Source organism: Trachypithecus francoisi, unplaced genomic scaffold (assembly GCF_009764315.1).
Source record: "Trachypithecus francoisi isolate TF-2019V2 unplaced genomic scaffold, Tfra_2.0 Lachesis_group1, whole genome shotgun sequence".
Taxonomy (NCBI): domain Eukaryota; kingdom Metazoa; phylum Chordata; class Mammalia; order Primates; family Cercopithecidae; genus Trachypithecus; species Trachypithecus francoisi.
Genome location: NW_022681454.1, coordinates 183,150,684 through 183,165,626, shown reverse-complemented (window position 1 = coordinate 183,165,626; position 14,943 = coordinate 183,150,684).

Below are 14,943 nucleotides of genomic sequence, written 5' to 3'. Positions count from 1 at the left end.
TATGTCTGATCCTGTAATATGGTCAAATGTAATGTGGGAGTAATGGCCATCTTCCAGATATGAATTCATGGGCTCATAACAAAAGTTGCCAAAACCTCAAGGACAAATGAATAATTACATAGATGCCTTGAGAGAATTATAAGGCAAAGTGTAGAGAGAACTATTTAATCGCTGGAGACTTAGTTTCAGAGTCGATATGATTTCAGATTTTTTTTTTTTTTTTTTTTTAGTTACTGCAACAGGCTGAGAAAGAACATATAAAGGATAGAGAGTAAATTATCTAAAGATTAGAAACAAGATGAAAATTCATAAACACATTTGAATACACATTATTCTCACTACCAGCTGAATCTGAAAGTTCTGTGGTGTTTGGTTAATTTATGTTAACTGCAAGATTTCCTAAAATAAGTTTGCAGCTTCAGTTCATCTTTCAATTTTCAGTTCAAACCCACTTGTGATTAATTAGACATAGATTGTTGTCTCTGCCCTAGAATTTAAAGAAATGGCTTAAATAAATGCCTAACCAATTAATTAAAGAAAATTATTCTTGGAAGAATGAACTCTGAGAGATACTTAAAGAAGTATGTTGTTTTTTTTTTAAATTTCATTTGTCAATTGTACAATAATTTCATAGCTGTTTAATATGATTCTTGTATCTGTGTGTTTATACTAAATTCCAGCAAAGCATAATAAGCAATACATTGATGGTTTCGTGTGCTAGGGGCCATTATTTTTTCATCCCAATAGTTGATTGCTAAATAAATATACCACAGAACCTCAACGGGGGTAGGGGTTAGGTCGGCCCATTAAAACCAAAAGAACAAAACAGTATTTATGAACACAACGTTTCAATCTTCTGAAAGATCAAGTCCAAATTAAACTTTTGGTTGGAGGCAAATGGTAAACACAGGTAGAATTGGTTATAAAATTACTTTTAAAATTACTCATTTCTTCTTAGAAAAAATTTTTTCTCACATACAAGAGTATGAGTATAGATTGTACCTTTATAGCAATATATAATTTGTCTGGAAATTGAGTTATAACCAGAGGTAGACATCATTTTGCTACTTTCAAATTAGCCAGCATCAAATGACAGTAATTGAGCGAGAAAGGTCATCTCTATTTCTATCTTACTTTGTATTGCAATAACTTCCCAGCCATCTGTTCTTTGGGATATTCATGCAGAGGAAATAAAGAACCCTGAGATTTATGTAAAAATCTTAAAATCCATCTAGAGCTCACCAAAAAGCCTTCAGGGCACCAGACAGGCCTCAGATACCCTTGGTCAAAGATGGACCAGAAACACCCCAGAGGGAAAAGCTCCAGCGGATACAGCCCCCATGAAGAATCTTTGACTATCTTCTTCAATAGAGAATTCTTCACCGTCACAAACAAATTAGCAGACTCACACTATTAATGATAATTCAACTATTTTCCTAATCCTCAATGAAAGGTAAACCAAATTGGAGAATATCACAAACTCCCCTGAAATACTAAAACATGGTGGAGGATGAAGTAAAGAATACCTAGGTTTCCAGGGGCCATAAAACCTGGAAAGGACAAGTGCAGACAACTGAAACTTCTCTTCTGGAGCTAATTTTTATCATTATCTTATGTTTTATGGTCAGCAATTCTGACTGGGGCTTGACAAACACCACTTGCTCGTAGCCAGTTGGCTGTGTCAGCTGAAGCAGAGGTTGCTTGAGAGATTTCTGATCGGTTGAGCTTGGAATCAACATGGGGCCAATGTTGGAATGCCAGGGGGGTGTGCAGCTGTGAGCAGGGCACAGACTGGAAACTTTGTTTTCCTGAGAAGGCCTGGGTTTAATTTCCCTAGTTTGACAGAAGCTGACTGTCTCTGGCAGAGCAATCTGTCCATTTGACACATTTGTTCTCAGTAGGATATGAAGAGCAGGTAACAGAGCAGGGGAATGGACAGTTTGAGCATGTTCGGCAAGAAGAGATCTTACCTTGAAACGTGCAGCATTCTGGGGAAAGAATTTGTTTTTTATGCGTGGCTGGAGAACCTGGTGTTCAACGTGAGTTCTCAGTTCTGATTCACGTGTCTGTGGAAAGGGGACCAGTGGGGCACACAGGATCAGGGTCCTTCACAAACACTCTAACAAAAACCTAGAAATTCTCTATTAATAGTCTTCATTTCTTCTCTCTGCAAGTCTGAGAAGTCAAATGGCCCCAAGAAAGTGTATTGCTAGTTTTTGCGCAAGGATCGTGACTTGTAATTTTATTTGAAAGAATGTTTTACCAGAAAGTATACAGATGTATAAAATATCGATTGTGGGTAGCTGGTTTTTAATTTTGGAGATGAATTTGGAGATTCGGTGTTTCGATTTATTCCGATTCATTTTCTCACAGTGCTACATACACTCTTTCGAGTTATGCAAAGGGCTTATTGACATTCTCACGTTGAGACCCAGAACGAATGCATCGTTCGAACAAGTGATGCTAGACCTCAGTGTTTACGAGCGTTGGACTAGCATGACTGCACTCGCATAGAGACGATTTAGGGGAATTGAGTCCACTAGCTCCCTGAGATTTAGGCTCTGTGGGAGAAATGAAACTGAGGCTAAATCAGGAACAGCTGTTTTCTCACTACCTGTCACCCTGGTACAATCTTCTAATTAATTTTGTATTCATAACTTTAAGATGTAAATTATGCCTATCTGGTGTCCCTTTCCATGTGAGATACGGCTTGGACCCTTTCAAAATTTCACATTTCACATGCGAGGGGTGTTTTCTGAAAGCCGTAAAATGAAACATTAAAACAGCCAGCTGACCTTATTGCAGAAGACCCGAAGGTCAGAGGTGTTTGCACTTTGCTTAACTGTAAAGGCTGCTGCTCCTGTGACGAGAGTGCTAGTAAGAAAGCAGATAGAGGGTGTCACTGTCTCGGGCTGGCCTTGGGTCCAAGCGCAGAGGCTGCCTGGATTCCCCTTCTTGTGAGAATCATGGTGGCTTCCCCCTTCTCTGGCGTTCACCCAGAAGGATTTCCATATGCCACACCCTGTAAAGATCCTTCCTGTGGTGAAGGATTTCCTGAAACAGGCTCATCGTTAGATGATTTCCAACACAATTTATCGTTTTCCTCATTCTTTCTTGCTCCTCCAGTTTTTGGTTTGTTTCTAAATCCCTCCCTGGGTATACTACAAGGCACAGTTATGAACAAAGATGTTGCAGAAAAAACCTGACTCTTCATCTGCCCTTCAAAACCAACAGTTTCCAAACGCTCAGGGACATATCAGTTGGATAACTTCAGGGAACCCATCCACAGTTAGCGGCAAATTAAAAACTGTTTTCAGAGGAAAAGAAAAAGTGCTGCCAGGCCCAAGAGGCTTCATAAGAGTTACGAGGACAAAAAGTTGAAGAGGCCTTGGGAGTCACCTCTGTGTGCAGAAGAGAAACTGGAGGCCCCGGGAGGTGAAATGGACTGCCCCGGTCAAACAGGTCAACAGTGGACGGAGTATCGTCCCAACCCAGTGCTCCTAGAAAGGGTCAGAGTGATGGTGGGGGCAGTAGGGAAGACACTAGCTGAGGCAGCAGAAAAAAGTTAGAATTGCTGTCAGAGGCAACCCCTTTTAACCTGTGCCTGGATACCGTGTCATTTGCAAATTTGATAAGCTGATGTGTGTCTGCTCGTATTAAAAATTGTTTCTTATGTTGATGACCTACGAACTTCTTTTCAGGATGATATCAATCAACTGTTTTTTCTTTAAAAAAAACCTCTCACCTGTTTGAATCCTGTGCAAATTACAGTATGGGAGACTCTCAGATGTCACTCTGAGATCACCCAGGTATACCAATCTGGGATACCTAGTTCATGATAAAATTGCGTTGCCTTTCATTATTATTATTACTTTTGTTTCATTATAAGACTCAAAATCTATCTCCTTAATAGCCTGCTTTGAAATCTGGCAAAGGAATGTCGGGTTCACCTGAAGAATCACCGGTCTGCTCTGTGATTCTTCAGTTCTCTTTTGGCTAGAGACTATTTTCAGTCTTTTCTCATCCTAGAGACTATTTTCAGTCTTTTCTCGTCCTAGAGACTATTTTCAGTCTTTTCTTGTCTTCCCTGAAGTGCTCCTCACAGTCCCCGCATGCAGCTCAGCCATCTTCCCAGCAATGGATCTCAATGCTCTGGTGATGCGGACTCTGAGGCCGGGACCACCAGGCTCTGCCAGGCACACCCCTCCGTGGGAGACAGGGGCAAATGAACGGAGGCAGCTGAGACAGAGACCACGGGAGAAATGAGGGTTCCTCTTGTGGACGTGAGCCAGAGACACTTGATTTTCCTGGGGGCTCCAGCAGAGGTTTAAGCACTAGATCTTTGAGAAACAATCAAGACTGACTTCCCTGTGCTCCCAGAGATTCTGGAAGGTCTCTGGTGCCCTATAATAAAGAATTTCAGTTTGAATTAGTCTGCTTAGGCTGTCACAACAAAATGCTATCAACTGTCTGGCATAAATAGCAGCAATTTATTTTCTCACAGTTCTGGAGGCTGTAGCTCCTAGGTGAAGGTCTGGTAGGCTGGTTTCTGGGGAGGACTCTCTTCCTGTCTTGCAAGTGGCTGCCTTCTTGCTATGTCCTCACATGGAGGAAAGAGAGCGAGCTCTCTGGTTCCCGTTCTAGAAAGACACCGACTTCATCAACTCAGGGCCCCATCCTTGCAATGTCATTAGCCTTAGCTGCTTCCCTAAAGGTCCTATCTCTGTATACAGGAACAGTGAGGGAGGGCTTCACTATGGGGGAGAAACGATTCAGTCCATAGCAGTTTAAATCCACCAGAGTGAATTCCATTTATGGCAACGAAGAACACTGACCAACATCCACAGGGTATAATTTCTGTGTTTTAAAATGTGAACTTATTTAGAAGAGCTAGATGCTACCATACAATCTTCTGCGTTAATTTGATTTTGGTTTTCTTTTTTATCAATGTCAATTCTACTAACTTTCTTTCAGCAGTAAGAGTAGAAATAAAATAAGATTTGAAGATGTCTATTTTCTCTCTTTTTACAGTTAACATATAATTTGAAATTTAAAAGTTTTAAAAAATTTATTGGGACATGATTTGCATGTAATAAAAATAATGCACCTATTTTAAGCACAGAGTATAATACATTTGACCAATGTATACACCCACATACAATTGACACACCCATTGTAAACACACCAGTGTATATGCCCATGACAATGTATACAACCATGTAACCACCGTCACATTTTAGATATAAGAATATTTTCATCATTCTGAAACATCCTTTTTTGTCCCTTCCAAATGACCTTCCCAACCACTTATCCCACACAAACCCTGATCTAATTTCTATCACCATATATAATTTCTATCTGTTCTAGAACTTCATACAAATAGAATCATATAGTCTGTAGTGTTTTAATCTGAATTATTTCACTTAAATAGTTTTGAGGAAATGTATGCATTCTGTTTTGTTTTTGAGACACATCCCTTGGTATGCCATCATTTGCTTCTCCATTGATCTATTGATGGATATTTGAGTTGGTTTCTGTTTGGGGCTATTACGAATAAAGCTGCCATGAACATTCAAGTACAAGTCTTTTTTACAGACATAAGCTTTCATTTCACAGTAATAAAGTTGGGTCATAATATAAGTTAATATTTAACTTTATAAGAACATGTTAAATATTTTCAAAGTAGTTATACTAGTTTACATTCCCATAAATGGCGTGTGAGAGGTCCAGTTGCTCCATATTTTCACCAGGGCTTGCTATTATCAGTGTTTTGTTCAGTCATGCTAGTGAGCATGTAGTCACACTTGTTATGTGTGTTTTTAATTTTGCATATTTTTGAGTATTAAAGATATTGATGACCTTAGACTCCATTTTTTTATGTTTCCTATAGCTCTGTGGATAAACTAAAATTTGTAACTTTTTTTTACTTTTAATTATTCCCCTTATTCTGGCTTTAGCATATTTTAAAAAATACTCATAATTTTACTGCATATGTGTCCTTGGTAATTTTCAAGTCTAACGTGTCTTATTCAAAGCCTTTCAAATTTGAGCTCATTAGAAAAATCCTTCTTATGATTTTTAAGTGCCTTTTTATTTTCTTACTCATAGTAAAGTTTACAAGAAGACCCAGAATTCACTTTGAAATGCTCTTCTTGCTTTGCAGAGCTTTTTCTGACATTTTTGGAAATTTACCCTATAAGTTTATAAACTTAAGACTTAAATTAGACCATAACTATTTATAATTTTATATTAATTTAATCACTCATTAATTCAACAAAAATTATTATGCATTAACTCTGTGCTAGGCGTTATTCCTGGAAAAGATGACAGACTGATGACCAAAGAATGCCAATCATATTGTATTGAAGGAAGATTCTAGATGTTCTGTGACCAACTCAATAGTTCTTATTCGTTTTTTATTCTGTCTTAATTAACTATTGTTTGGTTGTTTAAACATATTTATGAAGCACTTTTGCATACGAAAGGCATTTCCAAACGGAAATGCAAGTAGAAAACAAGTGAGAAAAAGAACCCCAGAACATCCAACAACTGTGGGACGATTGCAAAACACACATTTAACTTACCAAAGGGCAAAAAAGAGAGAATAGAGCAGAAGACATATTTGAAGCAATGATGGCAAAGCACTTTCCAAAATGTATGGAAGACATGAAACCACCTATCAGGTTAGCTCAGAGAAGATCATGAAGACAAATACTGGAAAACAAAACCCTACATCTAGGGGTGTCATGTTTAAACAGTAGAAAAGCAATTTCAAAAAGACAGAATTTTTTTTTTTTGAAGTGGAGTGTTGCTCTGTCGCCCAGGCTGGAGTGCAGTGGTGGGATCTCAGCTCACTGCAAGCTCCTGTCTAATATTTTGTATTTGTTAGTAGAGACGGGGTTTCACTGTGTTAGCCAGGAGGTCTCGATCTCCTGACCTTGTGATCCACCCACCTTGGCCTCCCAAAGCTCTGGGATTACAGGTGTGAGCCACCACGCCTGGCCCAAAAAGAAATCTTGAAAGAACCTGGGGCAGGGGCCATTTTATCTATAGAAAGGCAAGGATAAGAATTACAGATGACTTCTTATCAGAAATCATGCAATCTAGAGGAGTGTGGAGGGGAAAGGATAATGAAAGAAGAAGAAACACCAATGTAAAATTCTACGACAAGAGGAATGATTCTTCCAGAGTGAAGAAGAGATAAAGACTTTCTCAGAGAAACAAAATCTGGGAGTGCTCATCACCAGAAGACCTGCCCTGAAACCAATGTTAAAAGAAGTTCTTCAGGAAGAAGGAAAATAATATTGGTTAGATACCTGGATCTGCATAAAGAAAGGAAGAGTGCTGAAAAGGAGAAAATGAAGGTTAAATTCAACCTTTTACTTTTCTCATTCTTAACTGATCTAAAAGGTAACTTGATTTACATCAGTAATAGTAACAACGTGTTGAGTGATTATATCATGTGGACAAGTGAAATGCGTGACCGCCTGTCACAGAGATATGAAGGAGCCATTGGAAATACTCTGTTACTTGTGAAGGACAGTTCTCCAGGCAGTCTTGGACTGACCCAGTTAACTTCCCTTTCTCGCTTGTAGTTCTCAAGAACAACAGTAGAAGGTTGCTCTATAACTGCAGAAATGCAACATCCTGGTATAAGGAGAGCATAGCTGGAACAGTCCCTCCTCTCCACAAATAGAAGTTTCTTCAACACCTCAGCCCAGCACTTCATGTGACTCTTGGGGTGTAAATCCCAGGGCAGCCTTATTTCCAGGATTCCTCAGCTGCAGGGTAAGTGGGTCACACACAGACAAGGCTCCGTCTGTTCTATGTAGCTTTCCTGAGCTTTGAGGGACTAGCTCATAATCAATCCTACATTTCTGTTGCATGTGCTAATTCTCAGTCTTGACTTGTTGTCCCTGAGTGTGCTCTGTCTCACGGCACTCAGACAAGTTGCTAACCAGTGCACGGTGAACCTGCTCCACAAATTCACGTACATGTAAAGTAGGATAGTGCTATTGTGGATAGACTTAGATTATTTAAAACTGTGTGTTACATACTTTCAAGAAACCACTAAGATTATTTGTTTTTGTTTTGAGACGGAGTCTCGCTCTGTCGCCCAGGCTGGAGTGCAGTGGTGCAATCTCAGCTCACTGCAAGCTCTGCCTCCTGGGTTCATGCCATTCTCCTGCCTCAGCCTCCCCAGTAGCTGGGACAACAGGTGCTGCCACCACGCCCGGCTAATTTTTTGTATTTTTAGTAGAGATGGAGTTTCACAGTCTTAGCCAGGGTGGTCTCAATCTCCTGACCTAGTGATCTGCCCGCCTGCCTCATCATCCCAAAGTGCTGGGATTACAGGCAAGAGCCACCGCGCCCAGCCAAGATTTGTTTTAAAAAATATAATAATACGGTGAAAGAGCAGATAAATTAAATCATATAAATAATTTAAACAAGAGAAGAAAGAAAAAGAGGGGAAACTCAAAGAAACAAGGAATAAATTCAAAAAATGAAATACATCTTCAAGCATGGTAAATATTAATCCAATTTTATCAATCATCTCATTAAACATGAATGGTCTAAATATGCTAATTAAAAGGCAGGATATCAGGAGTGAGTACAAAACAAGACGGGACTCTATGTCCTCTACTTGCCCTCCACTTTAATCTAAAGACGTAGGTAGGTGGGAAAGAGCGGCAGGAGGAAGGACGTGCCACACTAACCCTTAGTCTATGCCAGTGGCAGAAGTGAAAGGAAGAAAGTCAGTTTATATGCCATTGCTTTCACAACCTGAAAACCGGAAGAAAACTGAGCATTCTCCAGGACTGATGCTGAAAATAAACAGAATAATTGCCAGCTTTAGCAATAATTAACAGTTTAGGGGATGTAATTTCTTAACTGCATTTAAAAAGCAAACATCCAAATACTTTAGATTAATTCTTCAGAGAGAGTTACTCACAATTTGTATTTGATGATTTTACATCATATTTATCTCAGCGGGAAGAATAAAAGAAGACTAATGAGACAAGCAGAGAAAAAACCTTAAATAATTTGGCTGCTTAATTTTCTCCTTCCTTTACCCTTAAACAGGTGGCTGCAGAGCTTGGGATGCTCTACCCTTTAGAATTAGTGACTTCATCTGGATTTCAAAGGTAGAATCATTCTGTGTCATAAGTAGTCACGAAGACGTTCATTGTGATTCCCAGAGAAGTGTAGTCAGTGAAGATTCTAGCATATTTTACTCTACAGAAGTTGGAGCTTAATCCTCCTCTCCAACCATATACTAAACTTAGTGACTTGTTCCATAGGACAGAGTAGAGAAAGAAAAGCAAAATAGTAGTGTTAGAGAGGAAAGCTTGGCAAAGCAACACGGAATGAGTGATGAAGGTGAACATCCTCAGTGATGTCATGTGGATATCATGTGTCCCTAATTTGATGTGACAAGGAAAACACTTTATCTCTGTGAAATTCCTTCCCCAAATCCCATGAGAAAGACACCAAAGAAACCCAGATGGGGGTGTTCCTGTGGGATAACTCCCTGTACACCTCAAGAGTCTCAAGGAGTGTTCTTTCCTATAACACTCCTCTGTTTATTATTTCAGGGGGCCGCCCACAGATTACTCTTTTCTTTGCTTGTCAAAATGTAATGTTGAAAATCTTAAAGGTTGCTAAATGCTTTTGTGAAAATAACAAGGCAAAATACAGTACTTTTAAAAATTTTATGCTAAAAGACAAAAGAGCACATCCTGTCATTCCTCTTAATTTATATTTCACAGTGCATATCCTGCTGAAACATTTTATGGAAATGACTCCTTGCTCCAGAGTAAGTAACCCACATGTTTTTCCACCTTGACTTTAATACGCATGTAATTTCCTTGAAATTACATGTCGAGGATTTAGAATATTTGTTGTTGCCAGACTAAATTTCGGAAAATTGCCTCATTAATCAGGCTGTAAACATGTTGGATCATATACATTCCGTTTGAGTTTTGAGACAGATTGACTATTCAATAGCAGATTTTTTGGATTTCTAATTGGGATTAAACTCATTATGTTTTAAAAAACATTAAAAAACGTTGTAGATATACTGTATATTTTGATATTCTGTGCATACTTTGTCAATACAAAGGGATTTTAGAAAATATTCCTGAATCCTCCTGAATTTGTGGCTCTGCAATTAAGTAACTGTGATTACTGTGCCAGGAAATTTCATCTCTCTTACCAAGCCACAGAGTAAGAGATGGCTCCCTCATCCACATCCATAGCAGGGCTCCCTCATCCACATCCATAGCAGGGCTCCCTCATCCACATCCATAGCAGGGCTCCCTCATCCACATCCATAGCAGGGCTTCCTCATCCGCGTCCGTAGCACGGCTTCCTCATCCACAGAGTGAGAATATATTGAGAATACTTTCTTTGTCCATCTGGAAGGACTCTTTACCTGAAGTAATAAGCATGCATTTGTGTGTGTGTGTGTGCACACACGTGTGTATGCTGAAAACAGTGAAATGTCATATGTTACAGAAGTTATCCTTGTTGCCATATAATACCTTAATGCTAATTTGTTTTTGTGTGCTGGTGACCAAGCAGTATTTGGAAGATACAGCCTTCCTCCTGAGAAGTCCAGCCACAATCAAGGAAATTTCTCTTAGCTTCTCTCTTTTAGAGAAAATATAAACAAATACAGAAGTTAGAATCCTGGGTAGTGCTGATTATTCCAAATGTGTACGTGCAGCTTTCATGGGCAGTTTGGTTGCAGTTCATTTCTGGGGTAAGTGACCCACATCTACACTGTAAAGTTTTTTTGTGTTTCAAGAGCCAAAATTGTTCTCTGAAAACACGTATCATTGAATTGGTGATTTTAGGAGAGAGCATTGTCTGTACATTTACAACCACTGACAGAGGTTAAAGGTAGGTGAATGGGGAGCTCTGAGTCGACAGCCAGGAGAGGCTTGTACCAACAGGGAACTGATCATCTCAGCTGAGTCTGTGCTAGAGCTAAAGGTTGTTAACTCTGTTATTAGAATTCAGTGTTACTGCCCTGCCTTCTGCCCAAGGCACAGACATTTCAGTTGTAAGAAAAGCAGTTATGTCTCTCACGTAACTCCTTCAACTGGCTGTTTGCTTAATCATTACTTTATGAAAGTGTGCCCGTTTTTACTTACAAAGCCACAGAAGGGGTCCGTAAGTGCCGTTCCTCATTTCAGACAAGCACAATCAAATAGTTGAGAATTTAATGTTTCATTTGGCTTTAAAACATAAACCACGCATAAGAGAAAAGCCTGGGGCATTTTGTAGAACCAGAAAGTTAAAAAGTGCATGAAATCCCACCCACTCCCCCCGGCCCAGAGAATGGGAGTGTGACAGAGGGACAGAGAGGCTCACCTGAAGGGGCTCCACGTTTAATGCTGTAATCATTTGAGTAGCAAAATAAACAACAGAGTATTGGGAAATAACCGAAAGTATAGAATAAATATACACAAGTCCATGTTGACATAAGTAGTAAATGATTAAAAAATGAATGGGGAATAAGTTACATTATTTTACAGAAACATTCCAAATTATTTGTGTAGATATTTTACTCTACAGAAGTTGGAGCTTAATCCTCCTCTCCAACCATATACTAAACTTAGTGACTTGTTTCCATAGGACAGAGTAGAGAAAGAAAAGCAAAATAGTAGTGTTAGAGAGGAAAAGCTTGGCAAAGCAACACGGAATGAGTGATGAAGGTGAACATCCTCAGTGATGTCATGTGGATATCATGTGTCCCTAATTTGATGTGACAAGGAAAACACTTTATCTCTGTGAAATTCCTTCCCCAAATCCCATGAGAAAGACACCAAAGAAACCCAGATGGGGGTGTTCCTGTGGGATAACTCCCTGTACACCTCAAGAGTCTCAAGGTCATAGAAAACAGGTAAAGTGTGGGGGAACCATCACATATAGGATGTGGCAGGGCAACATTGTGGTTCCCTGATGAGATGCTGAAATAGAAAGAGGAGATTCATGGAAAAGCTGTCTGAAGTGTAGTGAATAGGAATGCAGGGTTGTGGGTTGAATGGTGACTTCCAAGAAGAGAAGAGGAGGAGGCAACGTGGTCATGAAGGTAGAGACTGGAGACAGGAGCCACAAACCAAGAAACTCCAGCAGCCACCAGAAGCCAGAAGAGACAAGGAACAAAATGTCCCCTAAAGCCTCCATAGGGAGGGAGGGCAGCCCTGCCACACCTGGGTCTTGGACTTCTGGACCCCAGAACTGTGAGAGGATACATTTCTGTTGTTAGAAACTCTCAAGTTTATGGCAATTTGTTATGGCAGCCCTGGGAAAGTAAAAGAGATACCAATATCATTTTCTGTCTTGATCAATGTGCCATAGTGATGTGAAAGGTCAGTAATAAGGGAAACTAGGTAAGGACTCTTAAAAGATAGAATTTGTTTGAACAAACAGGGATTCATTAACCAAGTAGCACCAAACTACCAGCTCTGAAGGGCTTCACCAAAGGGGCTGTGGGGGTTTATAGGGTGAATGTGGAAACAGAACAAAGGAACTGCTTATTGGTTGAAGTTGGAAAATGCACAGCTAGTGGCCTATGATTACCAGCTCAAGTTCCACTTTGCTTATGTGGGATCACAGGGCACTAGAGCCACTCTAACCTAATGGTGTTCACTTAATGATCTTAACAGGGGTGGACAGGGATTCTCTGTACTATCTTTGCAACTTTTCTATAAATGTAAAATTGTTCCAAAATAACAACGTTTTTAAAAAGTACACTTTAGTTCAAAGAAAGGTACACATTTTACCACTACTTTGTAATGAGTGAAACAATATGTCTTTGGATAAGTTGACTACTATTTCATTAAATATATTACAAATGAAAATAAGTTTTTCTAGAAAAAACTGTATTAGTCCATTTTCTCACTGCTGTAAACATACAGCCTGAGACAGGGTAATTTATAAAACAAGGAAGGTTTAAATAACTCACAGATCCTTACAATCATGGTGGAAGGAGAAGCAGGTACCTTTGTCGCAAGGCAGCAGGAGAAAAAGAGAGTGTGTGTGAAGGAGGGACTGCTAAACACTTATAAAACCATGAATCTCATAAGAACTCACTCACTATCACAAGATCAGCGTATGGGAAACCACTCCCATGATCCAGTCACCTCCCACCAGGTCTCTCCTTCAACTCGTAGGGTTTGTGGGGATTACAATTTGAGATGAGATTTGAGTGGGGGCACAGAGCCAAACCATATCATTCCACCCCTGGCTCCTCCCAAATCTCAAGTCCATCTCACATTTCAAAACCAGTCATGACTTCCCAAGATTCCCTCAAAGTCTTAACTTATTCTAGCATTAACCCTGAAAGTCCAAGTCCAAAGTTTCATCTGAGACAAGGCTCTTCTGCTCAAGAGCCTGTAAAATCAAAAGCAAGTTAGATACCTCGAAGATACAAGATGGGTACACGTGTTGGATAAATGCTCGAATTCCAAATGAAATAAATTGGCCAAAACAAAGGGGCTACAGGTCCCATGAAAGTCCAAAATTCAGCAGGGAAGTCATTAAATCTTAAAGTTCAAAAATAATTTCTTTTGACTCTATGTCTTACATCTAGGGCAAGTTGATGCAAGGGGTAGGCTCCCACAGCCTTGGGCAGCTCCTTCATGGGCTGGCGTTGAGTGCCTGCAGCTTTCCCAGGTGCATGGTGCAAGCTGTCAATGGATCTACCATTCTGAGGTCTGGAGGATGGTGGCCCTTTTGTGACAGTTCCACTATGCAGTGCCCCAGTGGGGACTCCGTGTGAGGGCTCTAACCCCCCATTTCTCTTCTGTACTGCCATAGCAGAGGTTCTTCATGGGGCCTCCACCCCTGCAGTTGACTCCTGCCTGGACATCCAGGCATTTCCCTATATCATCTGGAATCTAGGCAGAGGTTCCCAAATGTTGATTCTTAACTTCTGTGCACCTGCAGGTTGAACACCTCATGGAAGCCACCAAGGCTTGAGGTTTGCACCCTCTGAAGCAATGACCATGACCCCTTTTAGCCACAGATGGAGCTGGAGAGGCTGAGACACAGGGGACCAAGTCCTGAGGCTGCACCCAGTTGCAGGGCCCTGGGCCTGGCCCATGAAACCATTTTTTCCTCCTAGTCCTCCAGTCCTCTGATGGGAGGGGCTGCCTCCAGTATCTCTGACATACCCCGGGGACATTTTCCACATTGTTTTGGTGATTAACATTGGGCTCCTTGTTACTCATGCAAATTTCTGCAGCCAGCTTGAATTTCTCCCCAGAAAAATGTTTTGTTTTGTTTTTTTCTACCTCATCATCAGGCTGCAAATTTTCCAAATTTTGATGCTCTGCTTCCCTTTTAAACATAAGTTCCAATTTCAGATCATCTCTCTAAGTTCAAAGTTCCACAGATCTCTAGCACAGGGGCAAAATGCCACCAGTCTCTTTGCTAAAGTAGCAAGAGTGACCTTTTCTCTGATTCCCAAGAAGTTCCTCATCTCCGTCTGAGACCACCACAGTCTGGACTTCACTGTCCACATCACTATCAGCATTTTGCTCAAAAACATTCAACAAGTCTCTAGGAAGTTCCAAACCTTCCCATCTCTTCATGTCTTCTTCTGAGCCCTCCAAACTGTTCCAGCCTCTGTGGGTTATACAGTTCCAAAGTTGTACCTGCATTTTCTTTTTTTTTTTTTTTTTTTTTTTTTTTTTTTTTTTTTTGAGACGGAGTCTCGCTCTGTCGCCCAGGATGGAGTGCAGTGGCGCGATCTCGGCTCACTGCAAGCTCCACCTCCCGGGTTTACGCCATTCTCCTGCCTCAGCCTCCCGAGTAGCTGGGACTACAGGCGCCTGCCATCTCGCCCGGCTAGTTTTTTGTATTTTGTAGTAGAGACGGGGTTTCACCGTGTAGACCAGGATGGTCTCGATCTCCTGACCTCGTGATCCA